The 9,490-nt window shown below is 39.1% G+C and overlaps 1 pseudogene; it reads right to left on the reverse strand.

Moving 5' to 3' along the window:
- LOC102868417 overlaps positions 1–4,211 on the reverse strand; it is a 10,714-nt pseudogene extending 6,503 nt beyond the window's left edge.
- Positions 4,212–9,490: the final 5,279 nt, after the last annotated feature.

Here is a 9,490-nt window from a genome sequence, read left to right on the forward strand (position 1 = left end):
GTAGTATTTTGCTTTGTCATTCCGAGCAGCCTTTTGGAATCTTCTGTTCAGCTCTTTAGTATCTTGAATTCTTCCTTGTGCTTTGGCTTCTCTACACTCCAGTGCAATCCTGTTTGATAATTTCCACACTCGCCCAGATCACCTTTTTTTGGAATGGGAATAAATATAAGTAAAAATATTTTGCTCTCATCCACAAATGGTTTACATTGTCTTATTTTTTTCATTTACAAAAATGGATTAGAAACATGTCTTATTACTGTTGTCATTAGATGCAATTGAGTCTAGTACAACCTATAGTGACCCTTTGAACAGAAGATCTGAACCCTGAAATGTGTCCAAAAATTCATTTTTAAAATATAATTAAGAAAAAATTAAGCAAGCAATGTGTCAATGTTCTAAAGTTAATGAAAGATATAAGTAGATGCTAATGAGTCTTGCTCCAAAAAAGGTGAATTTGAAAAAGTGCTATCTTCCTACAGAATGAATAGGTTAGAATTGCTTCAAAGAAACAGTCATTAAATTAATGGCCAGGAGTTGGGCAGAGCCAAGAGGCCAGAAAATAATGAGAACACCTCTGATATAAAATTTCATCAGATAAAATAATTAACTGTGCTTACTCGGTCAGGAGACTGACCAGCAGTATGCAACTGATAGAATATTAAAAATTTTATTCTATTACCTTGATGAAGAATCTTTTCCAGAACTGTTAGTCATTACTATCCATAAACCATAAAGGAACGTAAACAAAGAAGGAAATACGGAAACTGAACCCACAAGAGACACTTTGTTCTTAGTTGTTGTTATTGAGTACCGTTCAGTCGGAACTGACCCATAGCTGACCCTCTCAGGGTGTCCAGACTGTTAATTGCATGGGAGAAGATTGCCCATCCTTCTTCCATGAAGCAGCTGGTGGATTCAAACTATGTGCCTCCAGGATTACAGTGCAGCTTCTTGCCAGTAGGCCACCAGTTGTTGTTGTTATATACTGTCGAGTCACCTGCAACTCATACTGACCCTATGTACAATACCCCTAAACCCTGCTCTATCCTGTGCCAATCTTGCTGTCTCTGACATACTTAACCCTATTACCCCAGTCACTGAATCAATCCAGTTCATCAAGGGTGCCATCAAGTCATAGTGACCCTAGGAAAAAAAGACCTGAACACTTCTATAACTTTCATTGTTTCTCCATGCTCATAGGGTTTCCAGAGGCAAGCTATTTTGGAAATGGATGCCACTCCTGCTTTCAAGCTTGTTTTATTCAGGAAACTTCCCCAAACACTGTCCACCATGGGTAACTGTTACCACATTTGACATATCAGTGTCACAATGTTTAGCATCACAACAACCACAGTTACCTCTGTACAGCAAATGGACAGACCTAGAAGAATGTACGACCAAAAACAATTAATAGGAATCCAGTTTGAATTCCAGCAGCATACTGTTGACCAAATGTATTCCTAAATAGGAGGTCAAATCGCACCATCTCAAATCCACTCATTAGTGAGTCAACATTCCACCTTAGTCTTCACCAGAACCAGCAAACAAGAACGTGGCTGCTGCAGATGGCTTCCAAACTGGATTCCAGCACCATACTTCTGACCAAATGTGTTTTTAAATAAGAGAACAAGTCACATTATCTCACACCCATTAGCGAGTCAACATTCCACCCTAATCCTCACCAGAACCAGCAAACAAGCCTCTGTAGAACCTTCCTTCTGCAGGCAGCTTCCAAACTGGATTCTTGATGTACACTATTAAATACACCAAGAAAATCCAGACTCTACTGCCATTGAGTTGATTTCAACTCATAATGACACAGACAGTTTTAACAGGAGCAGATTACTTGTTCTGTCTCTAGCACAGTTGTTAATGTTAGGATTTTTTTACTTCAATACTCATTGTTTTAGAGCTGACTATATAGCCAGATGGGAATGTTTAAGTAAAATGAATTCTTGAGGTTCCACCTGCCAGGCTTAACCCTTTATGAGAGAGTGATCTCCAGTTGCCTAACTGCTTACATACAGTTTGTCATCAATCAGCATCTTCAACATCATCTACAGATGTGAGGCCGACAGAAGATAGAAAGCTAACCTGACTGTAGAGAGACTGTGGTAAGGCATAACTACCTGGAACCCTGGAGACAGAGCCAGAATTAAAGAGTTCTCTTGCTGGACAGTTGAGAAAGAGTTGACTTGTGACAGCTATGAGTCAAACCTTGTGAGATTTTAGTTTCAAGAGGCCGTAAATTGCACCTAAGGAAATTGTCCATCTTTCTTCTGAAGAGCACTTAGTTACTCAAACCACAGGCCTTCAGGTGAGGAGTGAAATTCCTTACCATTAAGCCATTAGTCTGGAGAGAGGATGAAAGGTACTCAAGCGTCAAGGACTCTCCTTCATAGGGTCTCTATGAGTCACCTGTGACTCAACGACACTTAACAGCAACAACAACAACAACTACAAGCCATTGGTGAGATATATGTATCTGTACCTCTGGTGGATATCATCTGTCTATCTATCTATCTGGCTTAGTGGTAAGAAGCTGTGCTGCAATCCCAAAGGCACATGGTTTGAACCTACAAGCTGCTCAACAGGAGAAAAATGAGTAATCTCTTATCGTGCAATGAACTGCCTCTGAAAACCTGCTGGAGGGTCAATTATGGGTCAGGTCCAACTCAACGGTACACAACAACATACACCTATACACATACATACGGACATGTATACATTTATTGAGCACTGGTGGCCTAGTAGAAAAAGCTGTGCTGCAATCCCAAAGGCATTCAATTTGTTTCTAATCTACCGATTGCTCTATGGAATAAGGATGAGAAATGTCTTCCATTCATATGATTTACAGCCTCTGAAAACCCAGTGGAGGGTCAGCTATGAGTCATCTCCAACTCAATAGGACACAATAACAAAAACAACCTTGTGTGTGTGTGTGTGTGTGTATGTGATTATCTGTATATATGTAGCTATCAGCATCTGACATCAGTAATGATATCCCTGGTTCCATGGCCTTTTTTGAATCCAGCTTGAACTTCTGGCAGTTCTATTTCCTTGTACTGGTCTAGCTGTTTTCAAATGATTTTCAGCAATATTTTGCTTGCATGTGATAACGATATTATTCAACAATTTCTTCATTTTATTGGATTACCTTTCTTGAGAATAGGAACAAATATGGATCTCTTCCAGTTAGTCAGCCAGGCAGCTGTCCTCTAAATTTCCTGTTATAGACTAGGGAGAGCATCCACAGCCGTATCTGTGAGTTGAAACTTATCAGTTGGTATCACATGGATTCCTGGGGCCCTATGCCTTCACCAACGCCTTCAGTACATTTTCAACTTCTTCCTTCCATTGGTTCTTGATCATATTGTACCTCCTGAAATATTTGTGTTGATTATTTTGTACACAGTAATTCTGTGTATTCCCTCTAACTTCTTTTGATGCTTCCTAGATCATAAAGATTTTTCTAATAGCATCTCTAAGAGTTGCAAATTGAGGCTCAAATTTGTTTTGCAACTCTTTTAACATGAGAAATGCTGAGTTCTTCCTTTCTTCCTCCAATTCTAGGTCTCTGCATGTTCTGTTACAGTACTTTACTTTTTTCTTCTCATGTTTCCCTTTGAAATTTTTGTTCCACTGTTTAAATTCAGCATCTCTTCTCTTTGTTTTGGCTTTTTGACACTCTAGTGCAATTTTCAGTGTCTTTTCTGACATCCACTTTGGGGTTTTCTTTCTCTTCATTCTTTATAGTGATCTTTTCTCCCTTTATGGTTGATATCCTTGATATCAACTCATTAGATCTTCAATCATTGGTGTTCAATGCTTCAAATCTATTTTTACTATATTTTTAAAGTCAAAAGGGATAGATTCAAGTTCCTATTTTGATGCACATGGACTTGTTTTCATTTTCTTCAGCCTCAATTTTAACTTTCACATGAGTAATTGAAGGTCTGTTACACAGTCCGCACCTGGGCGAGTTTAAGTGCTGATAATGAGTTTCTCCAACAATTACTTCCACAGATGTAGTCAATCTGTAACCTATAAAGTCTACCAAGTTAAGTCTATGTGTAAAATTGCTGCTTGTGTTTTTACAAAAAGATATTTGCCATAAATAAATCACTGAATATACCAAATTCTCTCATTCTATTCCCATAGCCTATTTCTGCCACCAAATCCACACGTTTTAACTTAAATTTCTTCTTCATTGTTTCCAAATTATGCAATCTAGTCACCAATTGTTGTTGTTGTTATGTGCCATCGAGTTGTTTGCAACTCATAGCAACCCTATGTACAAGAGCCCTAATCGCCGTTCTACCCCGTGCCAACCTCGCCATCTCAAACACACTCATTCCCACCACTCCACTCTACAGAATCGACCCATCTCATCGAGGGTCGTCCTCTCCTGCGCCGCCCATCCACTCTCGCAAACATGACGTCCCTCTACAAGGACCAGTCCCTCCTTGCAACATACCCAAAGTATGTCAGACGAAGCTTCAGAATCCTTCACTCCAGGGAACATTCTGGCTTCAACCTCTCCAGGAAAAACTTGTTTGTTCTCCTAGCAGTCCGAATACATATCTATTGAATGTTTGGTCCATTTTGGAGTGCAAATCTTATAAATATCTTCAAATTCCTCCTCTTTGACTTTAGTTGTTGTTGCTGCATATTTTGAATGATAGTCATATTAAGAGGTCGTCTTTGTGTCTGGATATCATCCTATCGCTCACAACATTATACTTCAGGATAGCACATGAAATTGTCTTTTTAATCATGACTGCAACACAATTCTTCTATTTTTTTTCATTTCTGAGATACTATACCATGTGATTGTCTGGTTCAAAGCGTCCCAAAACCTTTCCATCTCATCTCACTGACGTCTATGCTCATATATTCCATTTCATTTTTCACAAATTTTTAGCTTTTTAATACTCATACTTCATACATTCCATGTCCTAGATATTAAAGGATCTGTGGAGTTATTTCTCCTCATTTTATTTTATTTTATATTGATTTGCTTACAAAGTTTGTATGCATTGTTTCACACTATTCTTCACATTGTGTTTATACAATCATTCCATGCATTATCTTTTATAAAATTAATCACAACTGTACCTTGCCCATCATTATTCTGTCTTTTCAGGTCCCTGTTGGATCCTTCCTGTTTCCTTCACCCCCTCCACCCACCGTACATCCTTTATTAGTTATACTTCTATTTTCATAATAATAGTCTTGTGCATCATTTGACCTTACGAGACTGAGGTCATTCACTCAGCATAATGCTTTCCAGTCTCTCCCAACTTATGTAGTAATCTTTGAAATCATTGTTCCTGAGTGCTGCATAGTATTCCACTGTGTGAAAGGGTGAAAAACATGAGAAGACTTTTCTTCTTATTCTGATTAGCTTCCAATCTCTAATACTATAACTATCCATGCTCCTCTTTGATTCATAGGGTTTTCAGAGGCCTGCTGTTTAAGAAGTGCATGGCCAATCCTTCTTCCTAGTTTGTCTTAATTCGGGAGATCTACAAAACCTCTCCAGCAAAGTACCTTTCTGTCATTGACACGCTAATGGTACAACGTTCAGCATCCCAGCATCCTACAACTTTTCTCAGTAGAAAAAACTTACAGGTAAGTGGTGTACTAATCAGAATGATGGTAAACAAGCAAGAATACAGATACTCAAGCTGTAATTAGCAATATACAGATCATTCCCCAATATGATAAACTGACAGATAAATCTCAGTGTAGGAGGCTCGGTATCCAAGTCCCAGGCACCAGCTCTCAGGAAGGTTCTTCCTCTGACTGTTGTGGAGGAAGGTCCTTGTCTCTGAGTTTCTGCTCGAGGACCATCTCCCTGTGCCTCTGCTCTGACAGCAAATCAGACACACAAAATCATGGTGCAGGACTCTTTTGAGGTCAGTGACTCTGTGACGAGATGGGGCCCTGGGAGGGAGCTGGGACTTTTCAGCTGAGGAGGATGACTGGCACAGCAAGTGTCCTAGGGTAAGGTAATGTCTTGGCTGAGTCAGGGATGCTGGTGTACTACACTTGGCTGGAGGGCTGTCTGAAGAGGAGGCAGGGTCTCAAAAGTACTTTATTCTGTTGCAGACTCTTTCTTTTTCTAAGCCCACAGGCCTCAGCAATTCAGGTTTGGCTGATGTCAAAGAACAGGGGGGTCCAAAACACTTCTTTCCATCGTTGGTCCTTGCTTGCACTCTAAGCCCCCAAATCACAAACAAAGAAGACATGGTTGATGGTGGAGCAAAGATGAGGTCAAGAATGCTGCATTTTGACATTTTAATATTTACTATGTATTTGTGATTTACCTTTTTGTATATGAAAAAATGTATTCATTTTCTTTGAATGAATACATTTCATTACATGTTACCCTGTACAATGTTATGCCATTTACTATCTAAAACAATTCAATTTGCCTTTAAGTCCTTGATTTCCTCTTCATTCATGGAACTCATGTGGCCTTGGTAGTAGGAAGTTCTACTTCCAACCAAAGGCAGGTGTTTTAAATCACCAGCTAAAGATAAAAATAGGCAGTGTTCTCTGGTGATTATAGCCTCCAAGATCAGACCAGAGGGTCTGCTATGAGCTCTGACTTGACAACAAAGCTTTTTTGAGTGAGTTCTCTCTGTTTGCATGTTTTATAGCTACACTACCTATTTTCGTGTTTTGCTTTGTAGTTGTTCACATTTACAAACTGATACTTCTAGTTCCCTATAATTCCAAAGTCTATTTTACTTTGTGTATTTCTATATATCAACCAAGAATTGGCAGAAATTCACGTTGAATTCAGAATGGGTGGTGGCACAAGGCATATGTTTGCTAATGTCAGATGGATATTGGCTGAAAGCAGTGTTACCAGCGATATGTTTGCTTCCGTTTCACTGAGTATGCAGACTCCCTTGCGTATCTTAAATGAAATATGGCTGACATTGAGAAGAACGTGGACACTAGGATACTAAACTGTGCTCCTGTGACACCTAGATTAAGGAATAGTTGTCTGACTAGAACGAAGGGACATTTCTTGGAAGTGTGCTCTGATGGACACTAATTTTACCCTACAAAGAAGCCAGACAGCTTGTTTCAATTGTAAAAAGACAGCCTTTTTCTTGTTTTTTTTTTTCTTTTTCCTTCTACCATTTCCTGCTTGCCTTTCTTTCAAATGTGATGGTCTTCAATCAAAAGTCCAATAAAGGTCAGGTCCATAAATCCATTCAAAGACAAATCTCCTCAAAATACTGAGTGAGACTCAATCTTTCCTCTCTACCAAGTGCTAACACCCCCTCAAAGATTCCCCTTTTAATGAGCATATTTCCAGGGCAGATCTTCCATTTATGTACTTTCAATAAAATATTGGCCAAAGGAGAATTACAGATTTTCTAAATCGACAATATCCAGTGTTCATCTGTATTGTCTTTTGTGTGTATGTGTGTGTGTGTGTGTGTGTACTTTTCTACAACTAATATCCTTTTGTAAGCACTGATCCATTTGATGACATTCCCTAAATGTGGGAGAAGTCTCTCACTCTTACTCTCCTACTGTGATTATTTTGAGACACATTTGATTGTTCTTTTATCGATTCCTGGTATAATCAATATTATTTTTCACCACTACATTTAAAGCATCCATTTTTTTTTCAGTCTTCCTGATTGTTGTTGTTGTTGATTGCCTTTGAGTTGAGCACAACTCATAGTAACCCTATGAACAAAAGGCTTGAAGCCCCTCTACAACTATTACATTTATCAAAGTTCATAGAGTTTCCGGAGGCATGTTGTTAAGGAAGTGGATGCCACTTCTGCTTCCAAGCCTGACATGATATGTCGTTGTTTTTATATGCCATTGAGTCACCTGCTATGTATACTAACCCTATGAACAGCAGCTCTGAACCCTTCCCTGTCCTGAGCCAGTCTCACTAACTCCAATACACCAACCCGCTCTCCCTGTATCAACCCCCATCACTACTGTATCAATCCATCTCAACCAGGGTCTTCCTCTCTTGTGCTGTCTATCCGCCCTTCTGAGCATGATGTCCTTCACCAAGGAGGGATCTCTCCTCGTTGTGTGCCCAAAGTAAGTGAGACAGAGCTTCAAAATCCTGGTTTCTATGGAAAGACTTGGCTTCACCCTATCCAGGACAGATCAATTTGTTTTCTTGGCAGTCCATGGTATGTTCAAAACTCATCCTCATCTCCAACACCACAACTCAAAGGCGTCTATTCTTCTTCTGTCATCCTTAGCTGTGGTTTAACTCTCTGAAGCATGACACGTAACTGAGAACACCATGGCCTGAATTAGGCTCACCTTTGTATTTAGACTGGCATCGTTGCTCTTCAGCACTCTGGAGAGGTCCCTGACAGCAGATTTTCCCAATGCAATTCACCTTTTGATTTCCTCACTGCTGGTGTTAAGAGTGTTGGTTGTGGATTTGAGCAAGCTGTAATTGCTAACAACCTAAAACGCTATTCCATCTAATATTATGACTCCCAATTGGCCCAGTGGTGAGAATCTTCGCCTTCTTGACCTTTTGCAGCAAGTGTTTCAGGTCTTCTTCAGTTTCTGTGATATGCAGATGACACAACCTTGCTTGCTGAATCTGAAGAAGACCTGAAGGACTTGCTGCGAAAGGTCAAGGAATGTAGTCTCCAATATGGATTGAAGCTCAACATCAAGAAGACAAAGATTCTCACCACTGGGCCAATTGAGAGCACCATATTAGATGGGTCAGATGGAAATTAGTCTTGAAAGTTCATCCTTACATTTTCTTCTTCATTTATTTCAAGTTCTAATTACCTCATAGCTGATCTTACAGTGGGTTTTCAGAGTATATAATTCACATGGGAGGACATTGACCATCTTTCTTCCTCAGAGCAGCTGCTGGATTCAAATTGCCTGCCTTTGGGTTGGTAATGCAACTCCTTACTAACTAGACCACCAGAGCTATTCATCCCTCTCTTAGCATGTTATAAAGATCCTTTTTCAGCATATCTGCCCAATGCAATATGTGCTTAGATTTCTTGACTGTTGTTTTCATGAGTAGTGAAACAAAACCCCAACAAACCCCCAAATCCAAGCAAACAGAAAAACACATCATCATATGATGAGTATTCAAGTAAAAGGAAATGCATTACAACTTTATTTTTCCTCCATTTATCATGATGCTATTCTTTGGTTTGGTTGCAAGAAATTTTATTTTTTTATACTGAGGTATAATTCATACTGAAAGATGTTGTCTTTGACTTTCGTAAGTGAGTGTTTCAAGTCTTCTTTAATAACTGTAAAACATGTTGTGTTATCTGTACAATGCAGACTGTTGATGTGTCGCCTTCTAATTCTTATACTACTTTTTCTCCATATAATCCATCCTCTTGGATTACTTACTCAGCGTAAATTAGAATGTTTTAAGATTAAATTAGCATATAATTTTAATATTGTAAGTAGATTGATACATTGAAACTATTCATAAAATTTT

This window comes from Elephantulus edwardii, unplaced genomic scaffold, assembly GCF_000299155.1.
Source record: "Elephantulus edwardii isolate Elephantulus edwardi_28Jun2011 unplaced genomic scaffold, EleEdw1.0 scaffold00004, whole genome shotgun sequence".
Classification (NCBI taxonomy): domain Eukaryota; kingdom Metazoa; phylum Chordata; class Mammalia; order Macroscelidea; family Macroscelididae; genus Elephantulus; species Elephantulus edwardii.